A 21,756-nucleotide genomic window follows, 5' to 3' on the forward strand; every position below is an offset into this window, starting at 1 on the left:
AAAAGAATGTCTATATATGAGAAACAAACATAGTAAGAATTCAAAGAGCTTCACAAAAGCACCTTCATTTTCGTGACCTCGAGGGATGCCTGGGTTCTCCCTTGTTGGTGTTCCCTTGCTCGTCCTTTATCTTCTTTTGCCGATTACTGTAGGAGTCTACTTCTGCTGCTCTTTTTCTTTTCCTTTTCCCCCGTCTCCCCACCTTCGCTACCTATGGGAACGATAGGAGAACACTGCCTCTGCTTGCAGATTGAGCTGACCCTACGGAAGAATAGCTTGTGAAATCGGAGGTGCTCCCGCTCGCTCGCTCGCCCCGGTGTTCCCACGCTGTGGTTGATTTGCATTCATATTTGCATGTGTCTTTTCCTAACAATCTCATCAGGGCGTCATTGGGCTGTGATTCAAGCACACGAATTGATTAAGGGACGGTGACTATACCTGCTTGGTGCTGACTCGGTTCTATTTCCCTTGGTGAGTGTGAGCTTTCTGAATCAGCTCTTGTGTCCCTCTGTGGGAGGTGGGTGACCCAGCACACATCCATGCTGAGTCAGAGGAGTTTGGTACTCACGTTTTTTTGTTTCCGTGGACTAGTGAATACATGAAATGGTCACACACAGTTTTGACTCAGGCAACGCATCAGCCGGCGTGCCGCAGCAGCAAAGACCGGTTCCCCTGGGAAATGCCAGTCATCTGGGGAAGGGTTCACGGGAGCGAATCATTTGAAACGAAATGATTCTATTTCCTGTTAAGCTGTTCTGTGTCTAAATATTGCTTGGGGGTAGCGGGAGGCAATGGTGGTTTTTGAAGGCAGCTTTTTCCCACCCCCACTCCCCCTGCCAGGAGAGGTGATGCTGATGATACAGAGACCGTGATTCTGATACGATCAGCAGAAAGCATGAATGACTAATTTGGATTCTGCTTGTTACCAGAACATCTGTGTGATTTTCTGATAAGCACATCTGATTCTGAATATTCTAGAAGATTCTGGGTTTTACATTTTCATGCTTTTGATAGAAACTTATTTAGTGTTTATAGGGAGCAAAACTCTGGACTAGATTTAGCTGGGAAGAGATGTTATTCAAAGAAAAGACACCTCAACATGACTAAGAAGAGGTTCAACCCTCCGAAGGGTGTATGACCTGGGGTAAGAAGCTTTTCACACACATATCATGAGGCTGGGAAAGTAGAGTTTATGCTTTGGGATAAATTTCATATGCACACCTGTTCACTTTGCCACCTGGCATGCTGGCTTGGTGTTTGAATCATGGCTGAGGGCACATTTGATCTTTTAAAAACTGTAAGATTACATTATGTTGTATTTAGTGTGTGTGTGTGTGTGTGTGTGTGTGTGTGTGTGTGTGTGTGTGTGTATAAAAACACAAGGTACAGTATGCTTTTGAAGGTCAGAGAAAAGCTCTCAGGAGTCAGTTCTCTGCTTCTACCCACTTTGTAGATCCTAAGGATCAAACTTATGTTCTAAGACTCCGGTTGCAAATGCTTTTACCCATAGCTCACACTGGTTCTTAACAGTATTCTTTCATATCTTTTAATTTCAGGCATCCATTCAGAAATCATGCTTTATACACAAGTCTGTGTAGAACTGATATTCTAAAGTTAACTGGAGCTAATGGAAACCACTTGAAGTTTCTTGTTCTACTCGCTAGGACTGGTGTCAGGACTGTTGTGTTGTGACCAATAGCTCCCTCTTCTTTCTTTTGTCTTTCTTCATTCCTCACTCATTAGAGATATTAAGTAGCTCCCAAGCTAAGCATTAATCAGGTGAAGAAATAAAGATAATACAGTATTTTCACCATGAGAAGGGAGAGAAAATTTACAAATTCTCAGGATCAAGAGGAACCTTAGGGATCCAGATGAATAGTCCTCCAATAGAAATTCTTCGTCCTGTATCAGATAGTTGCTCAAATGGCCCCCACAGCATCAGTTATTTCAAGGGCTTCTAGATCACTCTCTGGGCATGTTCTAGACCCACTATAGATTAGCTTTTCTTAAATGCCAGCGACAGAGCGTTGGTTAAGCCTAGTTTAAGCAGAAACAGGATCTTTTGCTTTATGTAAGTGGGAAGACATCTTGTCTACTGTTGGTTTTTTTTTTTTTTTCACGTCTTTTGTTGTGACATTTATAAGTACTACCATGGTTATCCATTGAAGTGGAAAGTCCAAGCATCTTCCTTAAAAGTTGAGGTGGGGAGAGATTCCCAGGGGATGCTTTGGTTGGACCCCTGTGAGTGGTGTCCATTTCTAAATCAGTCTCACTTGATCTGTACTGATGGAACGGAGATGTTTCCCAAGGTTGTTTGGTTTTTAAATATGTATCTCTACCAGGCACTTCTAACTCAATATGGCTATACAACCAAGTCCTTGGTCTCTCTCTTTATTTTCCCGTGTTGCATGTGTACACATGTGTAAGCACGTGACTGACTGAGGGCAACCCCAGTGATCCCACAGGGGCACCCACCTTGGATTTTATGCTTGGGTTTTTTGAGACAAGTCTTTGGCTCATCCTCAAAATCACTTGCCCGACCTACGCTGGATGGCTAGCAAGGTCTAGGGACCCCCTTAGCTCTGTCTCCCCAGTGCATGCCCAGCACTGACTTTTTAATTTAAGTTTTGGATATCCATCTCAGGTTCTCATCCTTTCTGGGTAAGTTCTTTCCTAGTTGAGCCATTTCCCCCTCCCTGCCCCTGCTTTAATCAACAATTCATTTATTATCTTTGTGCTGTGTCAAGCAAAGCAGAAGACTACAAACATTCTAGATTCCTTCCTTATTCTCTGTGTTGAATCACTAAGCTTTTTTTTTTTTTTTGACTTAACTGTTTCTCAAAGACAACGACTTCCCCCAATCTGATTGGACGTTGTCATCATCTCTGGACCTTCTCAGTCCTTTAACTGGTCTCTTGGTTTAAAGGGCACTGTGCCATCTAAACTCACTCCTTCACAGCAAGCAAAATGGTGCTTTAAAAGTTAAAATCTGATAATGTTGCAGGCTGGTTTAAAGGATACCAGTAGCCTTCCCCTCACTTTTAAGATAAAGAACAAAACTCTTTGTATGTCTATAAAGGCCCCTCATGATTGGAACATTGCATGCACCCGGAGCCAGAGCATAAAATTTTGTTTTGGTTGTCAATTCTTTTGACAGCATTTCAGCATGTTACCTTTATAACAATGAGTTTATATATAGTGAACAATCTGAATAGCTTTCAGATGAAGTAATTAGAGTTGTTCACGGCACCCACAGAAGGCTTGCTCCCTTCTGTTACTAGGCAGGATGACTCTTGGTTCTTAGGTTGGTGCTTGGCTGTAGATTATAGTTTCTAATCTGAGGGCTTCCAGAACTAACAGCCTTTTGCCAATATTTCTAACAGTGTCTTTTCCACCACCTTGGATTTGGGAGTATTGATAACTTTATAAAGTTTCTCCAGGCAACATATGGTGGGCATCAAAGAGAAGGTGAGGAATAGACCTTAAAGATTGCTTAAGCAGACGGTGGGGCTCTTTGTCACGGCCGCATAACCTAGCCCATCGTGCCTCAGGAAAGCAGGTCTCTCCTCTGGTTTCAAGAGTTAATGCTCTGGATTGTGCCGCTGGAAGTCCAACTAGATTTGTTATTACTTAATGACATCTAGCTTTGCAGTTTGTGTGTTTTAGATGCGCAGCAGTGTTTCTAGAAGAGAATCCATTCTATCTTGAATGGTTTGATGTAGGTTTTTCTGACTTTAGGGGGGGCAGATATCCCTTTCTTCAGTATGACAGGGGTGCATGGAGCCCTGCGTAACCTGAGTTCATTTTAAAGCCGAGGATGGTCCGGAGCAGGGGACAATCTTTCTTTCACCACCCAGATGAAGGCATTACAAGCCTGTACCATTGCTATCACCATATCTGTCTTCTCTATTTTCTCCATAATGATTGTAGAAAATGATCTATTAAAATTGCCAATGACCCACTTTATCTTTACATCTTCCTCCTCAAGAGGTGAATACTAAAATATATAATCACAACTCTAACATGTCCTACTACTATTTAGAAACAAATATCAGCTCTTTTCTCAGTTTATATTATAAAGCCAGGAGAAATTTATCACATCTAAAATTTTTTTTTCCTTCCCAAGGTAGGAATGTGATGCGGCAGATGCTGAGAAGACACAAAAAATGACTGCCGGCAGACCTGTGCATTACACATGCATGACAATGTCTGTGTTTGAAGCTAATTTTTCCCAGAACAGATTTGAGAGAGGCCTGAAGGAGTGCTTGTAAATTTGAGTCAGTGTAGGGGAGCAGTAAAAAATAAGGAAGGATGGAAGAGATTTCCCCAAGATAATCCTTTATTGCTGTAAAGCGACTCTATGTCCACCCCACCCTAAAGCTCATTGCAGTAGTCGATGATGAGACTCATAAAAAACTAAAAAACACTCACATTGAACTAAAGCAACCCTGAAATTAACAATGCCAAGGCAGGCTATAACATTTCCAGGGGCCAGGCAAATCCTCTGCACATCTCGATGAAGATTCCATGCTGAGGTTTGCGTGTGTTTGTTTGTCCGTGAGAGCTGAACTTTCTGATGTGGGCTGATGATAGATTGTTCATTCAGGGAACATAGATGCAAGGTTTCAGACACCAATTTTTCCTCTTCATTAAGTGTAAGGATTTTAATCAGGAAAGTCAAAGCTCTGTTCAGTTATTAGTCTGTTTTACATGTTGTTTAATTAATCACATTTTAATAAATGTTTTTTTTTTCAAAGAGAAATTCAGGGGCTGGAGAGGAACTGTGGGTAAACTGCTTACTGCTCAAGCACAAAGACCTGAATTTGGATCCCCATCATCCAAATAAAAAAGTGGGTGTGGTGACACATGTCTGTAACCCAACCCAGAGCAGGAGCAAGGATCCCAGAGGCAAGTGGCCAGCTAGACAGGCTAGCCTGTGAGCTGCAGGTTCAGTGAGAGATCCTACCTCAAAGATACAGAAGAAAAGAGACCTCTAGCTTTTATATGTATGAGAATGGGAGATCACTGCTCTCCACATACAAAAGCTATACACATACATACATGCACAGACACACACACACACACACACACACACACCTCCCTACCCCCAAAAACACAATAAGTGATACCATGTTTAAATACAGCTTTTATATACAACTTTGATTACAGAGATGTTTATTTTCATTTATATTTTGATCTGTTTTATGCATGCATGTGTATGTGTGGGCACACGTGTATGTACAGGTCCAAGGACGTCTTCCAGAAACTTGGTTCCTCTTTCCACCATGTGGGACCCAAGGATTAAAGTCAGATTGTGAGCCTTAGTCACCCTTATCCACTGTGCTATCTTGCTGGTCTAGCATGTTTAAATAGGATCATTTGGTGGTTAGAAATTTGGATGCATTGTTATTTATTTACAGTGCTGATTCAAAGTGTGACTGCTCTACTTTTTAAAAGCTTACCCCCCATGTCTTGGTACTATATCGAAACTGACTACGTGGTCAAAGTCCGATGTCTGTCTCTCTGTCTCTTTGTCCCTTTTCCCTTTCTACATATTTGTTATGGAAATAGGAAAAGTTTGACCCTAAGTGACTTAGCAGTGAATTATAACCCATTAAGAAAGAGATATTCATATGCTTGACTTTCCAGGAGAGTTTGCAGATTTTTCTAAATAAAAATGCATTTTTTGTTTGTATTTTACCCAGTATGTTTTTATGACGCATCATCTCTTTCATCAAAATGGCATTGTAGGGGACTGAGAGATGACTCAGTGGTTAAGAGCACTGGCTGCTTTTCCAGAGGACACAGATTCAGCTCCCAGCTCCCAAATGCCAGGAGGCTCACAGCCATTTATAACTATAGTCCTAAGGGTTCTGATACCCTCTTCTGGCTTCTGTGGGCATCGCACACTTGTGGTGCACAGCTAAACATGCAAACAAACACTCAAGCACTTAAAATAAAACTCCGAAAAAAAATATATTTTAAAAATGGCACTGTAAAAGCCCCTCAAGGCCAAGTATTTTCTATCCTTCAATTTTAAATATTTTTATATTTTAAGAGTTTTATTTATTTATTTTCGTGTGTGTGTGTGTGTGTGTGTGTGTACACGCGCACGCATGCGTGCATGACTGCACGAGTTCATGAGTACCAATCATTACAGGAGCCCGTAGAAACCAGAAGAGACATCGGGTGGAGTTACAAATGGTTGTGAGGCATCATGTGGGATCTGGGAATCAAACTCAATCCTCCTTAAGAGCAGTGCACGGTCTTAATCTCCAAGCAATGACTCTATCCCCAATTTATACATTTTTTAAATTCAACAGATTATAGTATCTCACTTTTCCCCATGAACCTTGCTTGGGGTGACACGTAAACACTGGTCTGAAGACTAAATTCCTATCACTTTATGGTCTAAAATGTCTGAATTTCCACTGATAACTCGAATAGGAGGTGCTGCGCATGGCATCTAGAGTCAAGGCATTACCCATCCTTTACAAGGTGAGAGGGGCCATTGGCTGGTGTGGTCTAACTTTGGAGTAAGTAACCAGGGGTTGCAATATCTAGAGGAATATAAAGCTAGTTTGGCTTGTGTTATGTGTGGGGACCAGTCTTTCTAAGCAGCGACAAATGACTCACATCTTTCGGGTACATATATTCAAAGGGTTCCCCGCACCTGACCTTGGTATGCCAATGTTTTGGAGCATAGCTTTTCAAAGTACTCATATTTCATTAAAAAGAAAATTTTACAGGCTGTTGAATGAGCTTTGATTTTAAAAGTTAAGTCATCACCCACAAAAGGACCAGTTTTGTTGTCAGTGAGTGAGGATAACAGCCATTTGATGTGATCCTGCGTCCACGAAGCTGAAGTACTCAGGGTGGCCTCTCAGTGACAAACCAATTCTTCAGTGTTTCCAGGGGCTTTTCATTGACTTTGGGATCCCTGCCTCTGTCTTCTCTTCTGTTTCTGCCTTTCTCTAAGTGGAGACAACTGCACTTTACAATTAAAGATAAGCGAAGGTAGCTGGCTAGGACTGGGAATCTGTCCACAGAGAACACATGCCTGAGTAATTAAGATATCAATACATCATTTTTATAGTTCGCATAATGTGTTTGCCTAGGACATTGCCACAAATTATCCACAGTGTGTGATTTGGCTTCATCGAAGACATTAAGCCAACAATCATAACAATGTTCTTTCTCTCTTACAATTACTCCACCCTGTATTATGCCTTTTAATATTCTGAAAACTGTGTATGAAGACAGAAAGCACTGGAGAGAGAGGTGTTTGGGATACATTTATTCTGCATTTTTAAAAGAAAGGCCATGTTTTATGGTAAAAACGATAATTGATTCTGGACCCACCATGTTCTAATTATGTGGTAACTTTCAGAGAACGCTTTAACCCCTCTAAACCCACACTTCCTGGTCTGAAAGGAGAGTGATAATAGCTTATATTACTCTCTGGTGGGGTCCACTGAGACGTGGTATGTGTGTGTATATGTGTGTGTGTGTGTGTGAGTGAAAGGGCTCTGAAGTTTGAAAAGTCTGAAGCTGAGATTGCAAATGGAAAAGTCCACAGAAGCCAAGACACAGCAGGAGCTCATGAATCAGAGGCAACATAGCGCTCAGAGCAGAGGAGCCCAGGCTAGGGTAGAGAGTGTGGTCCATGACTAAGCCACCCGGTGTACTTATTTATCTTATAAAGTGTGTGGCCAAGCAAGGCAATCTGAGTGTCACTGGTGGCTCCAAGAGTTACTTAGTTGTATTTATAGAATATACGGTATGTCCAAATCCCAAAAGAATGACCAAAGAAGCCGGGCAGTGGTGGCACATGCCTTTAATCCCAGCACTTGAGAGGCAGAGGCAGGCAGATTTCTGAGTCTGAGGCCAGCTTGGTCTATAGAATGAGTTCCAGGAGAGCCAGGGCTACACAGAGAAACCCTGTCTCGAAAAACCAGAAAGAAAAAGAAAGAAAGAAAGAAAGAAAGAAAGAAAGAAAGAAAGTGAGAGAGAGAGAGGGAGGGAGAGAGAGAGAAAGAGAGAGAGAGAGAGAGAGAGAGAGAGAGAGAGAGAGAGAGAGAGAGAGAGAGAGAGAGAGAGAGAGAGAGAGAGAGAGAGAAAGAAAGGAAGGAAGGCAGACCAAAGGATGGACTCAGGCTAATATTAGGGGAAACTTCCCAAATAGTTAAACTTATCTATTGGTTTGGAATACCAATATGGTCTCCATAGTCTGTTGGCAGAAAACTCTCTATTTTGCTCTGATCCACCTTTATCCTGTGATTCCCAAGTGCATGGGTTAAGAGGTTGGAGGGGGAATGGGTGAGAATTGGGACACTTCCGGTTCATACCGTGTTTTGCTTTGTAGCAATAAGTCCTGCACTTCTGGTCAGTGTTCATTGACTGCTTGGCCAAAGTGCTGCCTGTCTCCACATCCCCCAAAGACCAGAGTCCATCTATGTAGCCCAGGCTGTCTACACAGAGAACTCATGATGCTCTTGTCTCTGCCACCTAAGGCTTGCGCTGCACCTAAGGACCGGCCACTCTAGGATTGCAGATATGTGCCACCGTACCCCCATTCATTCTTGGTGAGCAGCTGATAGGTGAGGTGTTCACTGATAAACTCAGTCTATAACTGAGTTGAATACAGCTTGACTCTTATACAGAAGTTATTGCCACAAGTAAAGAATGCAACCGTGGATTTGAGAGAAAAGTCACATGGGAGATAAAGAATGGTCTTGGAGAAGAAAAGAATAGATGCTAGAATCCAGGGTTTGTGTCTCGTATCCCAAGTTTCCATTTGGAAACTTTATCCCTGACGAGGCGGGAGGCGGCTGAGCCTCTGGGAGCTAACTAGGCCAGCAGTGCTGAGCCTCCATGCAAGGTAGCAATGTCCTGATAAAGACCTCAAGTTTTTCTTGCCTCTTTGCCATGTGAGGACAGAGAGAGAAGATGGCTTCCTATGACTTAGGGAGTTGGTCTATTGATCCTAAGCAGATGTGGCTTATCTTCTTCCCATTAGTATTAAGCCAGCTTTAAACTCCACAGTCCTTATTGTTATACTGACCCTGATTCATATGTCTGCATTGTCTCTTGGCCCCTGTGGACTCTTCAGTGTACAAACTTTGCTTCAGTTTTCAAAATCACTTACATTCATTGTTTCAGTTGCTCTTCCTGGTGGCCCCCACAAGAGGCTTATATTCATTCTACCTTTCAGTCATTCTATCAATCTTCCTTTTCAGACAGTTATTTTTGATATTTTAAGAGTATATTTTCTTTTCTTTCTTCCTTTTTTTTCTTTTTAGAATTTATTCTGGTTCTTTTTTTGTTTGTCTTTGTTCTATTGCCACTCAGCAAACCAAACCCACATCGTCATGTATGCTACTATCACTACTCAACAGCACTGGTGTTTTGTTAGTACTGTGATAAGAATAAAGAATGTACATTCAAAATGATTCTCACATTTTCAACTTTCTCTTCCTGTGCCTAAATAGGAAACAATCCACTGGGGCTGGAGAGATGATGGCTCAGTGATTAAAAGCACTGGCTGCTCTTCTAGGGTGACTACATTCAGTTTCCAGGTCCCAGGCAAGGTAGATTACTGCCTGTAGCTCTAGTTCTAAGGGATACAGCACCCTCTTTTTGCCTCCAGGGAAACACAAACTCATCACACACACACACACACACACACACACACACACACACACACACACACACACACAGCAGAGAGAGAGAGAATAAAATAAAAAAGGAACAGTTAACTATATACTGAAAACAAAACAAAACCTACCTTATTGACCTACGGACGGTGGCTTATATATACTTTGCATTCCCTTAATACTCATCCTTCAATCATAATTCTGAACCAACTGTAAATGGCACAAATCCAGATTCTTTTCGTGATTTGACCAGTTTGTTTCTCTTCAGGGGTTCGTCCCTTTCAAGTGCTGATACTCCTTAATTGACGTCTATTTACTGTGAAAATGAAACAGATCTGTGTGTTTATGAATGACTCTATCTGTTTTGTTTTGTTTTCTTTTGAAAATTTCATTCGTGAGCATCTATGTCATCCTGCCCCTCACTTTTCCCAACTCCTCCCATGTCCCCTCTTAAATTTATAACATCTTCTTCTTTATAACATCTTACACGCTTTCTCGCGACCGGCCAGGAAAGACGCAACAAACCGGAATCTTCTGCGGCAAAGCTTTATTGCTTACATCTTCAGGAGCAAGAGTGCAAGAGTGCAAGAGCTCTATTGCTTACATCTTTAGGAGCCAGAGCGCAAGAGTGCAAGAGCAAAAGCAAGAGAGCAAAAGAGAGAATGGCGAAACCCCGTCCCTTTTAAGGAGAATTATTCTCCGCCTAGGACGTATTACTCCTTGATTGGCTGCAGCCCATCGGCCGAGTTGTCGTCACGGGGAAGGCAGAGCACATGGGGTGGAAAACTACCCTTGGCACATGCGCAGATTATTTGTTTACCACTTAGAACACAGGATGTCGGCGCCATCTTGTAACGGCGAATGTGAGGGCGGCTTCCTACAATAACACACACACACACACACACACACACACACATCCTCAACCTATTGAGTCCATTTAGCTTGCTCACATAGATGTGTGTCTAGGGTTGGTCATTTGGAATTAGATAACTTGTTCTCCCTGTCCCAGCAGCCATGCAGCATCTGTAGCCCTTCACCTATGAGGAAGACCATGTGGAATTTCCCCCCTTCCATATTGTCATGTCAACTGGTGTCATACGTTGGTCTTGTTTAGGCCACCATATTTTTGAGATTTCCTGAGTGTATTGTTCCTGCTGAGTCTATGGGACACTATCTGGCATCAGGCGTTCTGGTCCTCTGGCTCTTCCCATCATTCCACGCACTCTGCCAGGATTCTAACTGATCCCTAAGTGTAGTGGTTGCATTGCATGTGATTAATTAGGGTTGTGCATCCTATGGCCATTTCTTCTTTGCAATTTGACCAGTTGTGAATCACTCTATCCTTCTCCATTTGTTGTGAAAAGAGGCTTCCGGGATGAGGAGTGAGAGCTACCCTTCTCAAGCTGGGCCAGTGCATAGGCTCTGCGACCAGAACCTTCTCATAGTCTGTGAGGTCCTGCTACATGCCGTGGTGTGAGCGCAATCCCAGGGTTAAGATAGGTTAAGATAGGCAGCGCTTCCATCGTTCTTGGAGCTAAGTGTGTTGGCTCTGGGACACATGTCGCCAGTGCTCTCTTTCTTAGTATGGTCTCTTTTGGGTCCAGCTGAGTAGCTGTATCAACCCATCATGTCTGTTGAGGTTATTTGTTGTTGTTGTTGTTGCTGTTGTTTTTTTACGATGAACTTGACGTTCCCAACAGCACATTTTCTAAGTTCAGTAGAGCAATAGGATAGGAATGGTACAAAATAATTTCTTTAAAATCAAATGATAGAGCTGGAGAGAAGGTTCTGCTGTCAAGAGACTTACTGATCTTGCAGAGGATCCAAGATGGGCTCCTAGCATATTCATTGGACAGCTTAACACTGTCTATAACTCCACCTACCAGGGGATTTAGCACCCTCTTTTGGCTTGTGTGGCTCTGCACACAAGTATACACACACACACACACACACACACACGGACACGGACACGGACACGGACACACATGGACACACACAAAATAATAAACACAATCTTTGAAAAACTGATAAGATCTTCCCACATTTTGATTTTGTTTTTTTAGTAACTGGGAAAAGAAAATTTCCAAGTTTATTACTTCAAACTGTAAGCAGTGACCCTTCCAGGACAGCCAACTGCACATGGATTTACTTGTGCTGATAATTTGCTGCTTTGTGACAGTAAATGCATTTTTCTCCCAAAGTTCAGTGTACTTAATGACTTAGGTGGTCACATCGTGACTTAATAATGCTTCCTTGCTCAAAACTCCTACAGACTTTTCTTCTTGCCATCTGAGTCTCTCTGAATAATGTTCCTTAATTGTTTTGTAATTCTCCGAATAGCTGAAAACAAATCATTATTTTTGTTTTCTGACCCTCTAGTGGCACCCAGCCTTTCAAAGCAGAAAGTGTTCAAACTGTATTCACCAAGAATGTTGGAGAATGTACTGCTACACTGGAAAGACTGCTGAAATGAGCCTTCAATAGCCTTCTAAGTGCTCAAGATTGTATGTCTCAGTGATATTCAAGGCTGCAACAGCTAACCAAGGATCACAGGCTCTTGTCTAAGTATCTTCCAGGCAGTTTATGTGAATTATCTCTAATCCTCAAAACAATGTGGCAAGGTCGGTTGTATTATCCTGGTCTACAAATGAGGTCATAGAGACCCAGGTTCGTCTAATTAGTGAGTTGTTTATTGGAGATACAAAATTAGGTAATTTGGATTTCAGACTTTATAGTCCCTGTGGCATTTACACAAGGCACCTGCAGGATTCTGGGAAATTACCAAGATGTCAAAGAACATATCTTAAAAGCAAAGAGAAAACAGGGCCTGCATTGAAGAATCCCTTTACCTAGAGGCTACATCTGGATGTCCTTTGCTGGCCTGGCACTCAGGAGGTTCTAATGTATTAGGATGGGAGATGTCTGAGCTCTAGTGTCATTAGCTGTCTAAGCAGCAACAAGGGTCAGGATCAGTTTGCATGTGCCTAGGCTCTTGAGGACAGAAAAGGACCATGCTACCAAGAAGCCATTCTTGGTCCTTTTTCCATAAGCTCAACCCATACTCTCTTTGTAAATGTAATTTTGAGTTTTCATTAAGCCTTCAAGGGATAATTTTAAGTAGGATTTGTTTTTGCCTTGTTAAGGAGAATAGCTTCCTAGGCATCTGGTCATTATCATTTGTTTAAGAAGTCTCAAAAGAGACCTTATTGAATTTCAAAAAAAACCACAGTTCCAAGGTTCTAATTTTCTTTCTCATTCTAAAAAATCAAATGAGACAGAGTTTAATTCAAAACCCAACAGGCTAAAAGGCCTGTGGATGATGGATAGATTCAACCTATGATCTCTTTGCAAAGACAAAAATCTGTGCTCATTCTGTTTGTTTGTTTGTTTGTTTGAGACAGGGTTTATCCGTGGAACCCGGGCTGTCTTGGGACTTGCTTTGTAGAACAGGCTGGCCTTGAACTCACATTAATCTGCCTACCTCTGACTCCCAAGTGCTAGAATCAAAGGTGTGTACCAGCTCATCTGGCTGTCCATTCACCTTTTAACTGCATGGAAAGAATACACTACCTTTGAATTATGGAGGCCAAGCTCTGTCTTGACCTATCTTCTCTACTTCCTGTTTCATACTCTTAGTGAGTTATTTTTACCTCTCTGAGCCTTAGCTTTTTATCTGGTAAGCAAGCATAGTAATTTTGACCTTCCATGGTGGTGTGAGCAAAGCCAGGAACTGTAGGTACAGCCCCTAACCTTATGCATGACATTAAACTCATGGTAAACGTTGGGTTCTGTCCCTTCCTCTGTTACCAAGCCTGTGCATAGTCAAGGCTGAAGATGAAAGCTCCCTTCTTTTCCTTCATTTAGGGGCATCAAAAAAAATCCTTGGCTTTTAAGAACCTGGGTTGTTTATTGCATGAGTTTTCACACTAACCATGTAAGAAGCACAAAGGACAATCTAGACATGTTCATGAATATGGTCTGAAAAGCATGGCAATAAAAACAGTAGGAAGTGACAAGGAACATACTGTATGTATCATTTATAAGCAAGGGCACTTTCTACATGCACACTGCAGGTGCACATGAGTTTCTAAACTGCATCTTCTTCCTAAGGACAGGGCAGCTTCAGTTAATGATGTAGTCTATTTCCTCCATGGCCATGTTTTATATATATGTTTTCTTTTAAAGGGGGGAATGAACAGTCGAAAAATAATAGGCTGCCTAATCTTTGCAGGATAGGAATGGAAATTTGTGCATTTGTAAATTCTCCTATGATTTAGGCTTGGGGTCATTTTTATCCACTTCAACTACAAGTTCATTTCTAAAGCCCTTTTAGTGATATTGAAGAAGCAGAGATTAATGCTAACGATGGCAAACAGCAAAAACCACCATGGGCTTACCTACAGAGGACTAACCCCATCCCCTTCTGCTTCACGATGACCTCTGGGCAATGTGCTGTTCCTTACAACGAATCAGCCCCAAACAAAACAAGAGCAGGTGAAAAGTTTAGGACGTGGAAAATATGTGGCATATGTTCTTGAAGTAATGATTTTTTTTTCTTTTGCAATAAAAATGACCAATGTCCTAGATAGGATGATGGCATTGACTTAATGAACCAAGCTTCAGAAGCATAAAACCACTTCATTATAAAAAAGGAGAACAGTAAGAGTAATAGCCAAGCTAAGTAAGCAAGCATGACTCTTTATGCATCCACGGGCATCCATTTATAAATTCCAAAGTGATGACTGCTCATCGAGTGACCCCAGCACTCTGCATTCTTACTAGTGTGGCGATGATGACGCACCATGCAGGCTTCCCTGTGCTATCTGTCAGGCAGTTAGCTTGGGTCACCTGTACAAGCCTGTGACTTCTCAGCCTCCTGGATCTGGCAATCATTTACCCTTCTGCAACTCACTTTTGCCCCTAATAGCCCCATGAATTTCAAAGTCAATCATTGCCAAATCTGGTATAGTCGCTACTGTAAAAATGCTTCTTTCTTGCTTTTCGTTTTGTTTTGTTTAAATTATGTATTTGAAATCTGTATTCCATATGAAGCTTTCCTCAATGAATTGCTGTTATCCTAGCCTATGACATGGGACATATTCTCAGGCTTTAGAGAATAGGAATTCCTCTTTCTGGGAGTGGTACAGGGAGGAATAATTAGCTGGGGAGGATGTTCTAGCAGCATCTTTATGGAGGCAGCAAGGCTAAGACCTTCATCTTTGGCAGGAGGAGTTTGTAGCCATTTATTCCTGTGCGGATGGTGTTACCAGGCCAGTGATTGATGGGGGAGGTTATACCTTGACTATAGAAGAGGAGATTTGACTGGACACCTGTTCAGCACTAAGACACCATGAGAACGGGACTGCTTTTGAGCACAGGAAAACAGTTTTGAAAACAGGAGCTATGTAGTTGTTGACATCAGCACCCACCTTCCCCCACACAAAGGGGCTCTAACTGACTCTCTGGTTTCTGTGTGAATTGTAGTACGTAGGGCATGAGCAGGAGGAGAAATCTGACAACTCTCTCTGCAGCCATCTCTTGTCTATATGTTATTATTAATGTATCACCATCATCTGAAAAGTGTGCTAAAGACACATTTATAAACTCCTCAAACCTGGAGATTCTGATTTAGTAGAGTGAAGGTAGGGCCCTAAACCCCACCTCTACCCGCTCTCTCCATTATATCTTCTCTCCCTCTGCTGTCTCTGCCTTTCCTACAGTGTATACGAACATTGTCCATGTTTGCTATGTGCTCTCTCTCTCTCTCTCTCTCTCTCTCTCTCTCTCTCTCCTTTCTCATTTTGGAACACTTTGTGTGCTCACGCTGTTCTTGGATTGAACTATTGTGAGTGCTGGGCTTTCAGGTAGGAACAGGTGTCCAGCAGGAACCAATATCGGAAAGGCATCTCGGGATACTGCAAAGCATCTCCAATTACTACGAATTGCAATAGAGAAGAGGAGTCTTTTCTGGGTGTTCTCTCTGGACCATCTAGTTAGTAAGAAGGGAGAAAAGTCCCTTGTGAGCCAGGCCTGGCTAGAGAGGCTATAGGCTCCATGCTGCCAGGATAAAATCTAACAGCTTCCTTGTGTGGAGGGAGGTTGAATCATTTCCAAACACCATTGGTCAGTTTCAATGAGAAACAGTAAACAGGCAGGCCTATAGAACAAATGACATTTGGTAGGAAAAGAGCTCCAGGGTCCAACCTGTTAGTAGGAAGGAAAGAATTAAACCAAAGCATACAGAGTTCCTACATTACATTCCTCTTACTACATTCCTAAACTGTAACAAGCATTTATCTTGTGAACAAAGAGGTAGCATTAGTTTGCATATGAAGAACCTGAGGCGGATGGAACCAGCAGGTCTTAGCCAGCCCACACATTAGAATCAACTGGAAGCAGATAGGTGGGCCATGAAAGATTACTTCAGGAGTGACCCACATCTCTAGATATATAGAGATCTGGATTTACTACTTGAATATTGATATCCTTAAAGAGTCTTGGAAATGTACAGGGAGGGGTGAGTTTCATGGTTATAGGCTGGATTCATAGGATTAAAGCGACTTCCAGATCTCTATGCAGAGTCACAGTACCCTCCTTAGACATGGGTTGGGGAGAGTTCCCAAAATTCAAGCCAGTCTTTTGAGGCAGGGCTGTCTGGAGATCTGATTTTCTTAAAATTTGCCTCACATCCCAGAAATAAAATCTTCAAAAGAAATTTTGCGAAGCAAAGCTTATCTTATTTGGTCATTCCCATGACCTAACAGCTATCTTAGGATTCTTATAAGGAGGACACAGGCCCGAGGAGCTTGCAAATTTCTCTCATTCTCGGGGAATACAGGCAAAATTCAGTTGAATTTCAAAGAGGCTTTGGAGTCTACCAAACCTGGGACCCACCGCTGCACTTTCTTATAAGTTATCTTAATTGAAAGTAACTTAAAAAAATAATTATACTTTAACTCCAGGCAGTGAAAAATTATGTATTTCCATGCCCCCCCCCATGAAATCTTCAATTTTAAACTGAGTTTATAGAACGATCATTTAACCTCTTGAAGGTCTCTTAGTTTTCATGATTGCTAGACAAGAGTAATGACATCATGGTGATAAACAAACACATTTAAATTCTTTTGGGAAAAAATCCATTTTACCCAGAACATAAACAAAAGGAAAAAAAACCCTCTAGAATACACATTAGTATTATAATAGCTTGTTAGTAATGAAGTAAAATTAATTTGTCAATTTATTTTAAAAGAAGGAACACGAAGAATTAATGCCAGCTTTTATTCATGCACCATTATCCAATTTTCTTGGCAATAAGTATCTGATATATTTTTTTAAATTTTGTCTTTTATTGAAAATAGCTTTTTGTCTTACATAATATATCCTAATTACAGTTTCCCCTTCTCAACTCTCCTCCCATCCAGATCAACTCTCTGTCTCTATGATAAAAACAACCAGGTTTCTAGGGATAATAATAAAATATAATATAATAAGATAAAGCAAAAACTAATACATGTGACTATGACAAAACAAAGAGAAGAAAGAACGCTCAAGAAAAGGCACAGGAAACAGATACAGATGCAAAACATCTTCTTGTTTGAACACTCAGGAATCCAATAAAGAATACTAAACCAGGAGCCATAATATGTTTACAAGAAATCTACCTATGGGGTAGTAAAAAGCTGTGTATAAAATAAAAAACTCCATGACACAACATCATGAGAGACAACCTCCTAAGACACCACTGTTTGGTTTCTAGTGGACGTCTAGTTCTGGGCATGTAGCCTACCCTTAAAAGTACTTTGTTTCCTCAGTGATACTCCTTTAGAGACAACTAAGTATTTATTTACAAGTGGTTACCAATTGGATGTAGCTTCTAGGTTAGAAATGGAGATATGTGTGTACCTCTCTTTTCAGTTCTAGGACCCCATCTGTGGCAGATCTCAGCAGGCCCTGTGCATGCTGCCTCAGTCTCTGAGTTTACACATGTGTTGATCCTGTTGATTTGGAAGGTGTCTTCCATCCCTGCTGGCTCTTACATTCTTTTGCCTCCTCTTCTACAGGGTGACCTGAGCACAGAAGGAAGAAATTTAATGGGGAGTGTTCCAAGGTCTTTCATTCTCTGCATAATGTCAGGCTGTGGGCCTCTGTATTTGTTCCCATCTGCTCCAGGGAGAAATTTCTCTGATGATGGCTGAGCAAAGCACTGATCTATGGGTATAGCAGAATGTCATTAAGAGCCATTTAGTGCTACTTTGCTATCTTTTTCTCTTTCTCTCTCTCTCTCTCTCTCTCTCTCTCTCTCTCTTTCCTTCCTTCCTTCCTTCCTTCCTCCCTCCCTCCCTTCGTCCTTCCTTCCTTCCTTCCTTCCTTCCTTCCTTCCTTCCTTCCTTCCTTCCTTCCTTCCTTCCTTCCTTCCTTCCTTCCTTCCTTCCTTCCTTCTTTCTTTCTTTCTTTCTTTCTTTCTTTCTTTCTTTCTTTCTTTCTTTCACTTGGTTTTATCCAAGGTCCTTAGGCTGTTGAGGTACCTAAGCACTATTTAAGCAGTGTAGGGTACAGATACCCTCTCATGGAGTGGGCATTAAGTCTAGCCAGATGTTGGTTGGTTATACGCACAAGCTTGGTGCAACTATGGCACTAGCGTATCTTTTGAGCAGTACACCATTGTACATCAAAGGGTTTATGGCTGACTTGATGGCTAATGATTTTTTTCTTTGGTAGTCTGCAGAGTACCTTCATGTGCATTAACACGTAAGAGTGAAAGCTCTATGTAGGCACCAGCTCCTCTTCGTGTTCACTGACTTGTCTTCATTAATGGGGCCTTGTCCATTTGTGGAGAGCAATAGCCTGGTTTATTGGGGAATTCTCATGGGACCTCTTTGGCCAACAACTTCATTAGATATTCCGGTATTGGAAGCTTCATTTGGTGTGAAGAGACAGAGAGTTAGAGCTCTGTCTCCCCCATTATTTGATGATTTTGTTTAAATTGCCTTCACATATATATAGATTTTAAAAAGCTTCTACTGTATGAGGTTTGTATACTACACATCAAATAAATGGCCCTTAATTTTAACTATGTCTCCCTATATTCACTTCCTTGCCTGCCTCTTCATTTCCACTCTATCGTCCTGTTCCATTCCCCTCACAATTCATTTTTTTAATTAGGTATTTTCTTCATTTACACTTCAAATGCTATCCCAAAAGTCGACCATACCCCTGCCCCCACTCCCCTACCCACCCACTCCCACTTCTTGGCCCTGGCATTCCCCTGTACTGAGGCATATAAAGTTCGCAAGACCAAGGGGCCTCTCTTCCCAATGATGGCCGACTAGGCCATCTTCTGATACATAGGCAGCTAGAGACACGAGCTCTGGGGGTACTGGTTAGTTCGTATTGTTGTTCTACCTATAGAGTTGCAGACCCTTTTAGCTCTTTGGGTGCTTTCTCTAGCTCCTCCATTGGGGGCCCTGTGTTCCATCCAATAGCTGACTATGAGCATTCACTTCTGTGTTTGCCAGGCACCGGCATAGCTTCACAAGAGACAACTCTATTAGGGTCCTTTCAGCAAAATCTTGCTGGTGTATGCAATAGTGTCAGCATTTGGAGGCTGATTATGGGATGGATCCCTGGATATGGCAGCCTCTAGATGGTCCATCCTTTTGTCTCAGCTCCAAACTTTGTCTCTGTAACTCCTTCTATGGGTGTTTTCTTCCCAATTCTAAGAAGGGGCAAAGTGCCCACACTTTGGTCTTCGTTCTTCTTGAGTTTCATGTGTTTTGCAAATTGTAACTTATATCTTGGGTATTCTAAGTTTCTGGGCTAATATCCACTTATCAGTGAGTACATATCATGTGAGTTCTTTTGTGATTGGGTTACCTCACTCAGGATGATATCCTCCAGGTCCCTCCATTTTCCTAGGCATTTCATAAACTCATTCTTTTTAATAGCTGAGTAGTACTCCATTGTGTAAATGTACCACATTTTCTGTATCCATTCCTCTTTTGAGGGACATCTGAGTTCTTTCCAGCTTCTGGCTATTATAAAAGAGGCTGGTATGAACATAGTGGAGCATGTGTCCTTCTTACTAGTTGGAACATCTTCTGGATATATGCCCAGGAGAGGTATTGTGGGATCCTCCAGTAGTACTATGTCCAATTTTTTGAGGAACCGCCAGATTGATTTCCAGAGTGGCACAATTCACTTATAACAATGTACTCTATTTTCCTTCCTAGGGAGATCTGTTACCCTCCACCTCCTACAGAGTCCCTTACTCTATACCCAAACTCTGCAGTTCTATGAATTATAGCTTGGTTATCATTGACTTAACAACTGATATACATGAATATAATTATGTGTTTCTAGGTCTGGATTACCTACCACTCAGGATTAATCTTTCCTGTTCCAATGATTTACATATTATTTTCATGGTTTTATTATTATTTTTTCTTTCACAGAAGAATACTATAATGTAAATGTACATTTTTTTTTTATCCGCTCATCTGTTGAGGGACATCTACGTTGTTTCTAGGTTTTGGCTATCATGAATAGAGCAGCAGGGAGCATGGTTGAAAAACTTCCTTTGTGGTAGGAAGAAGTGTCCTTTGGGTGTATGTCTAAGAATGGTGTAGCTGGATCTTGAAGTAGCTCTTCTTGAAGAACCACCACACTGGTTTCCCTAATGGGTATATAAGTTTGCACTCCTACCAGCAACAGATGAGTGTTCTCCTCACTCCACATCCTTGCCAGCATGAGTTGTCACTTGTGTTATTGAGCATAGCCATTCTGACAAGTGTAAGATGGAATTTCAAAGAAGTTTTGATTTGCATTTCCCTGATGACTAAGGATGCTGAACATTTCAAGCATTTCTCAGCCACTTGAGATCCCTCTTGTGAGAATTCTGTTTGGATCTGCATTCCCCCTTTTCCCTGGGGTATTTATTTTCTCAGTATCTAATTTCTGAGTTCATTATATATTTTTGATATTAGTTCCCCCTTTCACCTCTAATTTTGTTAATTTGGATATTTGCACTCTGCTTTTAGTTAATTTGTCTCAATGATGGGATTCTAATGTAGTTATAGCAGTTTAGGGAGAGAATAAGTAAGGTTTTCAGACAGGGGTGCTGATGAGGTAAGGCCATCCAAATAGAATAGTCCAGGAACAGAACTAGTTAAATGTGACTGGAATCTGGAGTATGTTCAGGTGGGTGGCAGGGCCAGAGGCTAAGAAAGTCAGCCAGGGTGGATCCAAAGGAAATCATGTCTAAAAGCCTTTTCTTCTAGATCTGTATATCCAATAATAATAGGTGGAAATTGAAAAATATGGCTAATAAATCATGCCCATCAGGATAAACACACTGATAATTTTTGTTTGTTTGTTTGAGATAGGGTCTCTACATAGCCCCAGATGTCCTGGAAATTGCTTTCTTGGTCATGTTGACCTGGAACTCACAGAGATATGCCTGCCTCTGTCTCCAAAGTACACGGGCTGCCATGCCTAGCTATTTATTTTAGATAATCATGCAAATTAATAGCTCTAAGCATGTTCTCTTCATAAATATGTGTTATTTTACATTGTTCTCTTTCATTCCCCTTTATATATCGATTTTCTCATTAATTAATTAATTTATTCACTTCATATCCCAATATTTACTCCCCCTCTCCTTCCAAACCCCCCCTTACACATATCCTCCCCCAACACCCCTTCTCTTCTGAGAAGGGGGAGATCCACCCTGGGTATCTCCCCTATCTGGCACATCAAGACACTGCAGGACTAGTCACATCTCCCACTGAGGCTAGACAAGGTGGCCCAGTTAGGGGAACAGAATCCACAGGCAGGCAACAGATCAGGGTCAGCCCCAACTCTAGTCACTGGGGGACCTACATGAAGAACAAGCTGTACTTCTGCTTCATATGTGTAGGAGGCCTAGGTTGAGTTCACATATATTGAGTTTTGAACATGAATATGAGGCATGGTAAAATGTCTAATAACATTCTATTTGTTTTGTGTAAAAAATACCATGGTGTATATATTAGATTCAATAACACCCATCATTGAAATAGTTCATTTATTTCTCTTTTCCATTATTTAATTTATTTATTCACTT

General features: G+C 41.5%; 1 long non-coding RNA gene across 2 annotated transcripts in view; it reads left to right on the forward strand.

Annotated features, from left to right (window-relative positions):
• Positions 1-342: 342 nt before the first annotated feature.
• Positions 343-21,756, forward strand: part of Gm41230 (predicted gene, 41230) — a 55,069-nt gene continuing 33,655 nt past the window's right edge. The window contains exon 1 of one of the 2 annotated variants that reach the window (NR_167778.1): positions 343-471. This is a non-coding gene — a long non-coding RNA (predicted gene, 41230). Of the gene's footprint in view, positions 472-1,050; positions 1,145-21,756 lie in introns of those variants that run through there. The other variant, NR_167779.1, reaches the window with a different exon arrangement.

This window comes from Mus musculus, chromosome 14 (assembly GCF_000001635.26).
Source record: "Mus musculus strain C57BL/6J chromosome 14, GRCm38.p6 C57BL/6J".
Lineage (NCBI taxonomy): Eukaryota > Metazoa > Chordata > Mammalia > Rodentia > Muridae > Mus > Mus musculus.